This window comes from Arachis stenosperma, chromosome 9, assembly GCF_014773155.1.
Source record: "Arachis stenosperma cultivar V10309 chromosome 9, arast.V10309.gnm1.PFL2, whole genome shotgun sequence".
Classification (NCBI taxonomy): domain Eukaryota; kingdom Viridiplantae; phylum Streptophyta; class Magnoliopsida; order Fabales; family Fabaceae; genus Arachis; species Arachis stenosperma.
In genome coordinates, this window is record NC_080385.1 from 154,809,348 (window position 1) to 154,822,213 (window position 12,866).

Here is a 12,866-nt window from a genome sequence, read left to right on the forward strand (position 1 = left end):
GAGATGAATCTCTCCACCTCCCATGACTCGGAGGATGAGGCTTTTGCCTTCCCTTTCCTCTTTCTAGAGGTTTCTCCGGCCTTGGATGCCATAAATGGTTATGGAAAAACGAAAAAGCAACGCTTTTACCACACCAAACTTAAAAGGTTTGCTCGTCCTCGAGCAAAAGAAGAAAGGAGAGAGTAGAAGAAGAAGAAAATGGAGGAGATGGAGATGGCTTTGTGGTTCGGCCTTTATGGGTGGGTTTGGGTGGGAAAGTGGTTTGAATTTTGAATTGTGAGGTAGATGGGGTTTTATGAGGGATGGATGTGAGTGGTGAAGAGAAAGTGGGATTTGATAGGTGAGGGGTTTTTGGTGAATGGGTGAAGAAGAATGAGGGTGGTGGGGTTGGTGGGGATCCTGTGGGATCCACAGATCCTGAGGTGTCAAGGAAAAGTCATCCCTGCACCCAATGGCAAGAAAATTTGCGTTTTGAGCCAATTCTGGCGTTAAACGCCGGGCTGGTGCCCATTGCTGGCGTTTAACGCCAGGTTCTTGCCCTTTCCTGGCGTTTAACGCCAGTCTGGTGCCCCTTTCTGGCGTTAAACGCCCAGAATGGTGCCAGACTGGGCGTTAAACGCCCAACTGCTAGCCTCACTGGCGTTTAAACGCCAGTGGGTTCTTCCTCCAGGGTGTGCTGTTTTTCTTCCTGTTTTTCATTCTGTTTTTGCTTTTTCAATTGATTTTGTGTCTTCTTATGATCATCAACCTACAAAAAACATAAAATAACAAAGAAAATAGTCAAAATATAACATTGGGTTGCCTCCCAACAAGCGCTTCTTTAATGTCAGTAGCTTGACAGATGGCTCTTATGGAGCCTCACAAATGATCAGAGCAATGTGGGAACCTCCCAACACCAAACTTAGAGTTTGAATGTGGGGGTTCAACACCAAACTTAGAGTTTGGTTGTGGCCTCCCAACACCAAACTTAGAGTTTGACTGTGGGGGCTCTGTTTGACTCTGATTTGAAAGAAGCTCTTCATGCTTCTTCTCCATGGTGATAGAGGGATATCCTTGGGCCTTAAACACCAAGGATTCTTCATTCACTTGAATGATCAACTCTCCTCTATCAACATCAATCACAGCCTTTGCTGTGGCTAGGAAGGGTCTACCAAGGATGATGGATTCATCCATGCACTTCCCAGTCTCTAGGACTATGAAATCAGTAGGGATGTAATGGTCTTCAACTTTAACCAGAACATCCTCGACAAGTCCATAGGCTTGTTTTCTTGAGTTGTCTGCCATCTCTAGTGAGATTTTTGCAGCTTGCACCTCAAAGATCCCTAGCTTCTCCATTACAGAGAGGGGCATGAGGTTTACACTTGACCCTAAGTCACACAAGGCCTTCTTGAAGGTCATGGTGCCTATAGTACAAGGTATTGAAAACTTCCCAGGATCCTGCCTCTTTTGAGGCAGTTTCTGCCTAGACAAGTCATCCAGTTCTTTGGTGAGCAAAGGAGGTTCATTCTCCCAAGTCTCATTTCCAAATAACTTGTCATTTAGCTTCATGATTGCTCCAAGGTATTTAGCAACTTGCTCTTCAGTGACATACTCATCCTCTTCAGAGGAAGAATACTCATCAGAGCTCATGAATGGCAGAAGTAATTCCAATGGAACCTCTATGGTCTCATTTTGAGCCTCAGATTCCCATGGTTTCTCATTGGGGAACTCATTGGAGGCCAGTGGACGTCCAGTGAGGCCTTCCTCAGTGGTGTTCACTGCCTCTTCTTCCTCCCAGAATTCGGCCATGTTAATGGCTTTGCACTCTCCTTTTGGATTTTCTTCAGTATTGCTTGGGAGAGTACTAGGAGGGAGTTCAGTGATTTTCTTGCTCAGCTGACCCACTTGTCCTTCCAAGTTTCTAATAGAGGACCTTGTTTCAGTCATGAAACTTTGAGTGGTTTTGATTAGATCAGATACCATGGTTGCTAAGTCAGAGGTATTCTGCTTAGAACTCTCTGTCTGTTGCTGAGGAGATGATGGAAAAGGCTTGCTATTGCTAAACCTATTTCTTCCACCATTATTGTTGTTGAAACCTTGTTGAGGTCTCTGTTGATCCTTCCATGAGAAATTTGGGTGATTTCTCCATGAAGAATTATAGGTGTTTCCATAGGGTTCTCCTAGGTAATTCACCTCTTCCATTGAAGGGTTCTCAGGATCATAGGCTTCTTCCTCAGATGAAGCTTCCTTAGTACTGCTTGGTGCATTTTGCATTCCAGACAGGCTTTGAGAAATCAAATTGACTTGTTGAGTCAATATCTTGTTCTGAGCCAGAATGGCATTCAGAGCATCAATCTCAAGAACTCCTTTCTTCTGATTAGTCCCATTGTTCACAGGATTCCTTTCAGAAGTGTACATGAATTAGTTATTTGCAACCATTTCAATCAGCTCTTGAGCTTCTGTAGGCGTCTTCTTCAAATGAAGAGATCCTCCAGCAGAGCTATCCAAAGACATCTTGGATAGTTCAGAGAGACCATCATAGAAAATACCTATGATGCTCCATTCAGAAAGCATGTCAGATGGACATTTTCTGATCAATTATTTGTATCTTTCCCAAGCTTCATAGAGGGATTCTCCATCCTTCTGTCTGAAGGTTTGGACTTCCACTCTAAGCTTACTCAATTTTTGAGGTGGAAAGAACTTTGCCAAGAAGGCATTGACTAGCTTTTCCCAAGAGTCCAGACTTTCTTTAGGTTGAGAGTCCAACCATGTTCTAGCTCTGTCTCTTACAGCAAAAGGGAATAGCATAAGTCTGTAGACCTCAGGGTCAACCCCATTAGTCTTGACAGTGTCACAGATTTGCAAGAATTCAGCTAAAAACTGATGGGGATCTTCCAATGGAAGTCCATGAAACTTGCAATTCTGTTGCATTAGAGAAACTAATTGAGGCTTAAGCTCAAAGTTGTTTGCTCCAATGGCAGAGATAGAGATGCTTCTCCCATAGAAGTCGGGAGTAGGTGCAGTAAAGTCACCCAGCACCTTCCTTGCATTGTTGGCATTGTTGTTCTCGGCTGCCATGTGTTCTTCTTCTTTGAAGAATTCGGTCAGGTCCTTTAAAGAGGGTTGTGCTTTGGCTTCTCTTAGCTTTCTCTTCAAGGTCCTTTCAGGTTCAGGATCAGGCTCAACAAGAATGCTTTTGTCTTTGCTCCTGCTCATATGAAAGAGAAGAGAACAAGAAAATGTGGAATCCTCTATGTCACAGTATAGAGATTCCTTGAGGTGTCAGAGGAAAAGAAAAATAGAAGACAGAAGTAGAAAATTCGAACTTATCAAAGAAGATGGAGTTCGAATTTTGCATTAAGGAATATTGTTAGTCCATAAATAGAAGGATGTGAGAAGAAGGGAAGTAATTTTCGAAAATTAAGTAAAAGATTTTGAAAACATTTTAAAAAACACTAATTAATTTTCGAAAATAAGAGTGGGAAAGAAATCAAGTGATTTTTTTGAAAAAGATTTTGAAATTAGAAGTCAAAAAGATTTGATTGAAAACTATTTTGAAAAAGATGAGGTTAAGAAGATATGATTGGTTTTAAAAAATATATGATTGAGAAGATATGATTTGAAAACAATTTTAAAAAGATTTGATTTTAAAAATTAATAACTTGGCTATCAAGAAAAGATATGATTCAAACATTAAACCTTTCTCAACAGAAAAGGCAACATACTTGAAATGTTCAATCAAATCATTAATTGTTAGCAAGTATCTTTGAAAAGGAAAGAAATTGATTTTGAAAACATTTGATTGAAAAGATATGATTTGAAAAAGATTTGATTTTGAAAAACTTTGAAAATTTGAAAAAAAATTGATTTGAAAACAAAATCCTCCCCCTTGTGCCATCCTGGCGTTAAACGCCCAGAATGGTGCACATTCTGGCGTTTAACGCCCAAACTACTACCCTTTTGGGCGTTAAACGCCCAGCCAGGCACCCTGGCTGGCGTTTAAACGCCAGTCTGTCTTCTTCACTGGGCATTTTTGAATGCCCAGCTTTTTCTGTGTGATTCCTCTGCAGTATGTTCTGAATCTTCAATTCTCTGTATTATTGACTTGAAAAGACACAAATTAAAAATATTTTTGGATTTTTAATAATAAGGAATAATCAAAATGCAACTAAAATCAAATAATAATGCATGCAAGACACCAAACTTAGCAGTTTGTATACCATTGACACTAACAAAATGAGAATGCATATAACAAAACACTCAAGTCAATAGAATTCAAAGATCAAAACAAGGAAATCATCAAGAACAACTTGAAGATCAATGAGGACACATGCATGAATGCAATAAGAACAGAAACATGCAATTGATACTAAACTTAAGATGAGACTCTAGACTCAAACAAGACATATTTTTGGATTTTATGATTTTGTAAATTTTTTTTTGTGCTTTTTCGAAAATTAAGTGAAAAGGAAAATAAAGGTATCAAAATTCTTAATGAGAATTCCAGGAATCATGCAATGTTAGTCTAAAGCTTTAGTCTAAAGGAATTAGACATGGCCGGCCAAGCATCAGCAGGACATTGCATTCAAGAGCTAAATTGATGAGAATCAATCAGCTTTGGTGATGATAAGAACATCACCTTTGAAACACTAGAATTCATTCTTAAGAACTCTGAAGAAAAATACCTAATCTAAGCAACAAGATGAACCGTCAGTTGTCCATACTCGAACAATCCCCGGCAACGGCGCCAAAAACTTGGTGCTGTTGCCGGATTTTGGCACTGATGTTACCGGACAAAGAGCTTGCTCAAAACTTGAACAATCCCCGGCAACGGCGCCAAAAACTTGGTGCGCGAAATTGTGAACAATACTTTTTCACAACTCTCATAATCCCCGGTCATGAACTCCAAAAACTTGGTAGCTCAATTCCATGGCATTACACAACTTCGCACAACTAACCAGCAAGTGCACTGGGTCGTCCAAGTAATAAACCTTACGCGAGTAAGGGTCGATCCCACGGAGATTGTTAGTATGAAGCAAGCTATGGTCATCTTGTAAATCTTAGTCAGGCAGACTCAAATGGATATGGTGATGAACGAAAATAACATAAAAGATAAAGATAGAGGTACTTATGTAATTCATTGGTAGGAACTTCAGATAAGCGCATGAAGATGCCTTCCCTTCCGTCTCTCTGCTTTCCTACTGTCTTCATCCAATCCTTCTTATTCCTTTCCATGGCAAGCTTGTGTAGGGTTTCACCGTTGTCAATGGCTACCTCCCATCCTCTCAGTGAAAACGATTGCAAATGCTCTGTCACAGCACGCGGAATTCAGCTGTCGGTTCTCGGTCAGGCCGGAATAGAATCCATCGATTCTTTTGCGTCTGTCACTAACGCCCCGCCTGCTAGGAGTTTGAAGCACGTCACAGTCATTCAATCATTGAATCCTACTCAGAATACCATAGACAAGGTTTAGACCTTCCGGATTCTCTTGAATGCCGCCATCTGTTCTTGCCTATACCACGAAGACTCTGATCTCACGGAATGGTTGGCTCGTTTGTCAGGCGAGCACTCGGTTGTCAGGCGATCAACCATGCATCGTGCAATCAGGAATCCAAGAGATATTCACTAGAGCCTTGGTTGCTTGTAGAACAAAAGTGGTTGTCAGTCACCTTGTTCATAAGTGAGAATGATGATGAGTGTCACGGATCATCACATTCATCAAGTTGAAGAACAAGTGATATCTTAGAACAAGAACAAGCGGAATTGAATGGAAGAACAATAGTAATTGCATTAATACTCGAGGTACAGCAGAGCTCCACACCTTAATCTATGGTGTGTAGAAACTCCACCGTTGAAAATACATAAGCATAAGGTCTAGGCATGGCCGAATGGCCAGCCTCCCAATGATCTAAGATAGCATAAAACACGAAGATAGCTACCCCGATATCTCAATACAATAGTAAAAGGTCCTACTTATAGAAAACTAGTAGCCTAGGGTGTACAGAGATGAGTAAATGACATAAAAATCCACTTCCGGGCCCACTTGGTGTGTGCTTGGGCTGAGCAATGAAGCATTTTCGTGTAGAGACTCTTCCTGGAGTTAAACGCCAGCTTTTATGCCAGTTTGGGCCATCAAATCTTGGGCAAAGTATGGACTATCATATATTGCTGGAAAGCCCAGGGTGTCTACTTTCCAACGCCATTGAGAGCGTGCCAATTGGGCTTCTGTAGCTCCAGAAAATCCACTTCGAGTGCAGGGAGGTCAGAATCCAACAGCATCTGCAGTCCTTTTCAGTCTCTGGATCAGATTTTTGCTCAGGTCCCTCAATTTCAGCCAGAAAATACTTGAAATCACAGAAAAACACACAAACTCATAGTAAAGTCCAGAAAAGTGAATTTTAACTAAAAACTAATAAAAATATACTAAAAACTAACTAGATCATACTAAAAACATACTAAAAATAATGCCAAAAAGGGTACAAATTATCCGCTCATCACACAGCATTAGCCAATTTGAACGCAACCCAATCCGACAACGGAGTGATGAACCCAGTTTTTTCTTCAGTGGATTCACCTGTCAATTACAACAGTGAATAACACAAAGAATTCTCATGGTACATCTTTCGTTGGTTGCTCACAAATTACATCATTGCCAATGAATATGGAAAGAAATATTCCTGTGGTAGAATTTGATGTTGTTTGCACACCAATAAAGATGGATGCCTTCCAGGAAGAAAACTGGAATCCGATCCAAAGAAAAAAGAAAGTCGGGGTGACAAAGGCCCAGTCTTCATTGGAGGAAATGATGGTCAGACTTTTCTTCAAAGGTCGGATGAGCCGGGAGCTCACAAAGAAAATCTGACCTCTTTTAGAAGAGCTCACGAATAAAAGTCCGACCTCTTTTAAAGGTCAGACTTTACAACAAGGTCGGATGAGTTGGGAGCTCACAAAGAAAATCCGACCTCTTTTAGAGAGCTCACGAATAAAAGTCCAACATCTTTTAAAGGTCAGACTTTACAATAAGGTCGGATGAGTTGGGAGCTCACCAAAGAAAATCCGACCTCTTTTAGGGAGCTCACAAAGAAAATCCGACCTCTTTTAGATCCCACGAAAAAAGTCCGACCTCTTTTAAAGGTTAGACTCTACAATGAGGTCTAAAACCTCATTGCTCAGAAGAATCCGACCTCTTTGGATCCGACAAGGAAGAAATCCGACCTCGTTTTGGAGTCTGTAAAAAATCCGACCTCTTTCACGATCAACTCTACAATGAGGTCAAAAACCTCGAAGAATATCAGAAAGAGATTCCGACTTCTTTTAAAGATCAGAGTCTATAATGAGGTCGAAAACCTCCAAGCTTAGAAAGAAAGTCCGACCTCTTTCCAAGCTTAGAAAGAAAAATCCGACCTCTTCTAAAGATCCAAGCTTATGAAGATAATTTGACCTCCTCTGAGGATTCAAGTCTACAAATAAAAATCCGACTTCCTTTAAGAGCTTACAAAGAAAAGCCCGACTTCTTTCTTGAGGTACAACTTCGAGAACCAGATCCCAAGCATAAATGGCCATGAGAAGGTCATACGAAGAAATTTCTCAACTGACAACCTCGTCTTGATCCAAAATGACATCGGACCAAAAGTGGACGAAGAAAAGCCAACACCAAAATGAAAAGATCCAACAAAGTCACTTAAGACTTGAAAAAGAACTACTACAGCATACTCAACTTATTCGAAAATAATCTACCTAGATTGTGCCATGTTTTCAACAAAAGGGATACTACAGCTAGAAAGTGCACCTTACTCCTTAATGCACACTTTTTCTGACCTGAAGTGACGAGATCCAAAGTGGCGTAAGAAGTTATAAATGCAAATCGTGGTCCGACCTCATTAAGCCACTTGTACTAAATCAAACTGGCAAGGGGCAAAGCCTAAAATGAATTGCACAAATAACTTAAGGACAACGTGATCATAATTAAACATCAACACGAAGAGGATGTAAACCCGATGTCACAACAATTTGTTTAAAACAAATTGAGAAAGGATGGCGATTTATAAGAATGCCTCCTCAAGCCAAGAGATAAGTATCCAACCTTACTAAGTTGACACAACAAGTATAAAACAAGTTATCCGACCTCCCAAAAAGAGAGTCCAAAATAACTTGTAAAAGTCACATAGCAACAAATAGTAAGATTCAAGAATGGCATGACTGAATACTCGAGTCCGACTTTATGAAGCTCGACCTCGAGTAGGGGCGCTGGCTTATCATGAAAGCTAAGTCCAAAATTATTAAAAACTAAAGACAACATTCTACAATGATGCTAGAGCACGAAAGAAGAACGTGACCCCCTTCCAGAAACCTGAGAGCAAACTCAGATAAGGAAAGAGCTCTTGAGACAAAGGATGGCTACGAGATTCGCCGCAAAAGACCTCATCTTGATAAGAAAAAATATCAGGCTACTGAGCTCGGGTGAATGAAAGCTGACAACAAAAAGGATAGGACCCTACAAGATTACTGAGATCTTAGGAAAAGGTTATTACAAGGTGACCGACTTAAACAGCACCGAGCTACCAAGGTCGTGGCATGCTTGAAACATGAAAAGGTACTATAGCTAAAAGCGAACTCTACTCCCTGATATACTCTTTTTCCAACTTCATGATTTTTTTTCCAAAAATTAAAGGATTTTTTCTGAAGAAGGGTTTTTAACGAGGCATCATAGTAGAGACTAAGGGATCATAGATAGTGAAAAACCCTTAGTAGCAGTGAAAGTACCTTCGCAAATAAATAAAGATCTTTTATCTCTTATAAATTCCTTCTCGTTATTCTTTCTTTCTACGAAACGCGCCGACTTAAGCTCGACAAAGCGTGAAAATCCCATGAACCGAGCTAGATGGTCGTCAGGATAAAACGACGAGGTACAAGTCGGTGTAAAGAGGTTATAAAATTCGATCGTAATAAACTCGAAAATTATCTGACTTACAAGTCGGAAAAACCGAGAAAAAAGGAAACGTATCGCAAAAATAACCTAAATCATAAGAGCTCAATAAATCAAAAATTGAGTATAAGGAATACCAAAAAGAGATCAGGAAACCTATTGAAAGCACTAAGGCAAAAGGCTGTCCCGAGTTGTTAAGGAAAACTTAACTTAAAGAAAGGGACAGTCAGCCAAGGAAAAGGTTTTTCAAAACAAAGATCAAAAAGGTTTTTTCTAATATTACTGAAATCTTAGAAAAGGGCTACTACAAAGTGTCTAATTTCGAGGGTGAAAAACTACCCAGGTCGCAACACACCTCCAACATAAGGAGATAAAACAATTCCTTATGAAAATTGATTTTCTACAATTAACACACACCAATTGAAGCTCGATAAACCGCGAAAGTCACGGGCCGATCATATAGAAATCGCCTGGATGAAGCGACGAAGAACCAATTGGTGGAAAGAAGTTACATATGCGAATTGGAAAGAAAACACCTCGAAACAACTCGGACCAAACGGGTTGAAAAAGTTGTGTTTAGAACAAGTCGCAAAAGTAACTTAACTAAATATGCCCCTTAAGGCATAAATACAATTTAACAACTCGATCCACACGGATAACAAATGGATCGTACAAAATCTCAAGCCCACAATCTCATCTCTACAAGTTCTAAAAATAAACGACCTAGTCGTATAAAATGGAACACTTTAACAAAAACAAGTTGTTCCAAGAAAACTCGTTCTAGCATTCACAACAACATAAGGATAACTTGGATTAAACGAGTTATGCCAGTCAACCATATTTTCAACGAAATTGTGTTAAGCACAAGTCGTGTCTATCTAAAAGCAAAGCTTTAAAAGTGATTTGTATCAAAATGAATCACTTCAAACGACTCGTATAGAAACGAGTTAAAAAGGAAGGATTGTAAACGTTTTTGAACAAAATCGAAACGTAAAAACTATCCTCCAAAACAACTTGGATAAAACAAGTTGTATCATACACAAGGGCGACAACCTTGTAAAAACTAGAAAGGGGAGGGAATAAGCATATAATCCCTTCACCTAAGGCGCCAATTTATGCTCGACAAAGCGCAAAAATCACGAGCTGGCCTTTTCAATGGTTGCTCGGATAAAGCGACGAGGTATAAATTGGTGTCCAATGGTTATAATACGGCTTGATGATTTAAAACAACTTAAGCCCATGAGTTGAACAAAGTCGAGTAAAAAATAACCATATGATCTAAGTAATTTAAATTGCGCAAAACAACTTGATATATAACGAGTTGTGCTTAAAAAAAGTGACTTGTATAAAAAACAAGTCATCTAGAAAACTCAGAATGAATGAGTTCAACAAAAAAAGGCTTCATTCGAAAATCCTTTCTGCTTGATTACTCGAGTCCGACTTCATAAAGCTCGACCTCGAGCAGGGGCATAATGGATAAAGCAACGAAGTCCGATGGTTATAAAGATGATCTGATAGTTTAAAAGGACTCAAAATAAACAATTTGTACTTGAAACAAGTTGTGAAGTCCTAAAAAACAGCTCGAATTTAAATAAGTTGTATGAAATTAGATCAAGAAATAGCCACGTTTTAATTAAACGATTTGAAATAAAACAAATCGTAAGACCTTAAAACTACTCGCATCGAACGAGCTAGATGAGGTTATACTAAAAAATAATTACGAGTTTTGAAATAAACGATTTGTATCAAAACAAGTCGTAAGAAATCAGAATAAGTTTCAGAAAGGTGATTTGTATTAAAACAAGTCATGCATCCTCAAAACAGCTCGAAGTGAACGAGTTGTACAAAATTAGGATAAGAAATGTTCTTTGGTTAAGCACGATGTGCTAAAACCAGTCATACAAAGCCTACAAGCCTTAAATAACTCAGAAAGAACGAGTTGTACCAATCAGTCTTAGAAAAAAGACTTGGCCAAAAACAAGTCGTTTAAAGAGGGAAAAGTATTTATAGCACGCCAGGGGCATAAGGGTAAATTGATGCGATCATTAAAGAAACGCGCTGTCACCAATGTAACTGCTCCCACGTGTAAATGCGAAAACCCCAACAGACACGACGTTTGATTAGACTTGGCGGTTGAGAAATTTAAAATCACGTCAGTTTTAAAAGTCACGTCAGCTACAGACCAAGTTCAATACTCGAATCCAACTCATAAGCAAAAGAGATTGGACTCGAGTAGGGGCACTGTTCCTACCCTGATCCAACGGTATGGCTCAGGTCCAAATACACCAAAAGGCCCAATCCAAAGATTGGCCTTCGTTATTCACCGACCTCTTCAAAAGAGGTCGGACTCAACGCAGACTTCTTTCCAAAGAAGTCGGGCTCAAGAGATAGCTGGCAGATAATACTTATTCAAATAAGTAACTGCCCCTAAAATCTCTCTAACCACTTCTAGAAGCCATATCCCAACAATCCCTAGATAAAAGGGACGGTTATCCACCTAAAAAGGTGGCACTACTCCAACGGTGGTTATTGGATCACCACTATAAATACCCTGACACCCCTGGTATCTCTAAGTTCCAATACATTCTAAACCTGCTCAACCCCATGCTGACTTAGGCATCGGAGTGTCTTTGCAGGTACCACCCCCCATCTCTTGGAACACACAACTCGGAGGCGGCTCCCAAACATACACCAAGTCGGAGACCACACTCCTCCAGCGCTTGGGCCTCAAACAAGTCCAACCACCGTCCGGTTCTAGGTAAGCCCCGGAACATATATATACACCAAGTCGGAGACCACACTCCTCCAGCGCTTGGGCCTCAAACAAGTCCAACCACCGTCCGGTTCTAGGTAAGCCCCGGAACATATATATATATATATATATATATATATATATATATATATATATATGTCTTTCAATTAAAGGTACATAATTACACATAATTTAACAAACACTATAAAGAAGAAACAAATTTTGTTTACTTACAAAGATTGCTCAGGCTTCTAAATTGAAAAAGTTACTTTATAAAGATTGCTAGTTACATTAGATATCATTTTGATGATGCATGATTAATTTGCAACAAAAAAATTTATTAGCTCCAAACACATTTGGATATACAAAAATATATAAAACATATTTTAATTTTTAGGCAACACTTATCTAATTTTTGTTCAAACTCTCCCATAACTTAAAAGTAATAATAATAATAATAATAATAATAATAATAATAATATTATTATTATTATTATTATTATTGGTAAAATTATTATTATTATTATTATTATTATTATTATTATTACTACTACCATCATCTCATAGTCCAAATGCATTGTTGTTAATAGAGTGATTTTTGAAATCCAATCATTCTATTTTAATCCAAAAAAGCCCAAAACTTAAAAACAAATTAAATAATAAAATTATAATTAATTATTTCAGTTAAAAAGGGAGCAAATACTGACGCATTTATTATAGCAGGCAGTGAGAATCAGAAACCTGCTACATGTATTCACGGGTTTTAAAACACGCGTCAAACTCAGAATTTTGACACATAAGTTCCTCATCTATAGAAAAAATTTGAATTCCTCACCGTAGCATTACCCAATTTTCAATTGCGTTGGGTTTTCTTTTGCATAGAATCTTGAGTTATAAATGACTAAATGAATTCTTAATTGTAAAGCTAATATGATTTTGATTCGCGCAAAAATTGAGTATATCTAATATATGCAACATTGTACGCTATCTTCTAACCAAATAATTATATATATGTGTATCAGTAATTTATTAGCTAGTAACAGATTTTTAAATGAATCTCAAATCTATAATAGATTAATTTTCAACCTGTCAAGTTTGGTAATTTTGGTAATTTCGCAATAAACCAAAACACACACACACACATATATATATATATATATATATATATATATATATATATATATATATGACTTTTAAAATACCAGAGAA

At 38.5% G+C, this 12,866-nt stretch overlaps 1 non-coding gene across 1 annotated transcript; it reads left to right on the top strand.

Moving 5' to 3' along the window:
• Positions 1-2,551: 2,551 nt before the first annotated feature.
• On the top strand, positions 2,552-2,655 carry LOC130952099 (small nucleolar RNA R71). Its single transcript, XR_009074280.1, has one exon. It is a non-coding gene; the product is annotated as a small nucleolar RNA R71 (small nucleolar RNA).
• The last annotated feature ends 10,211 nt before the right edge of the window (positions 2,656-12,866 follow it).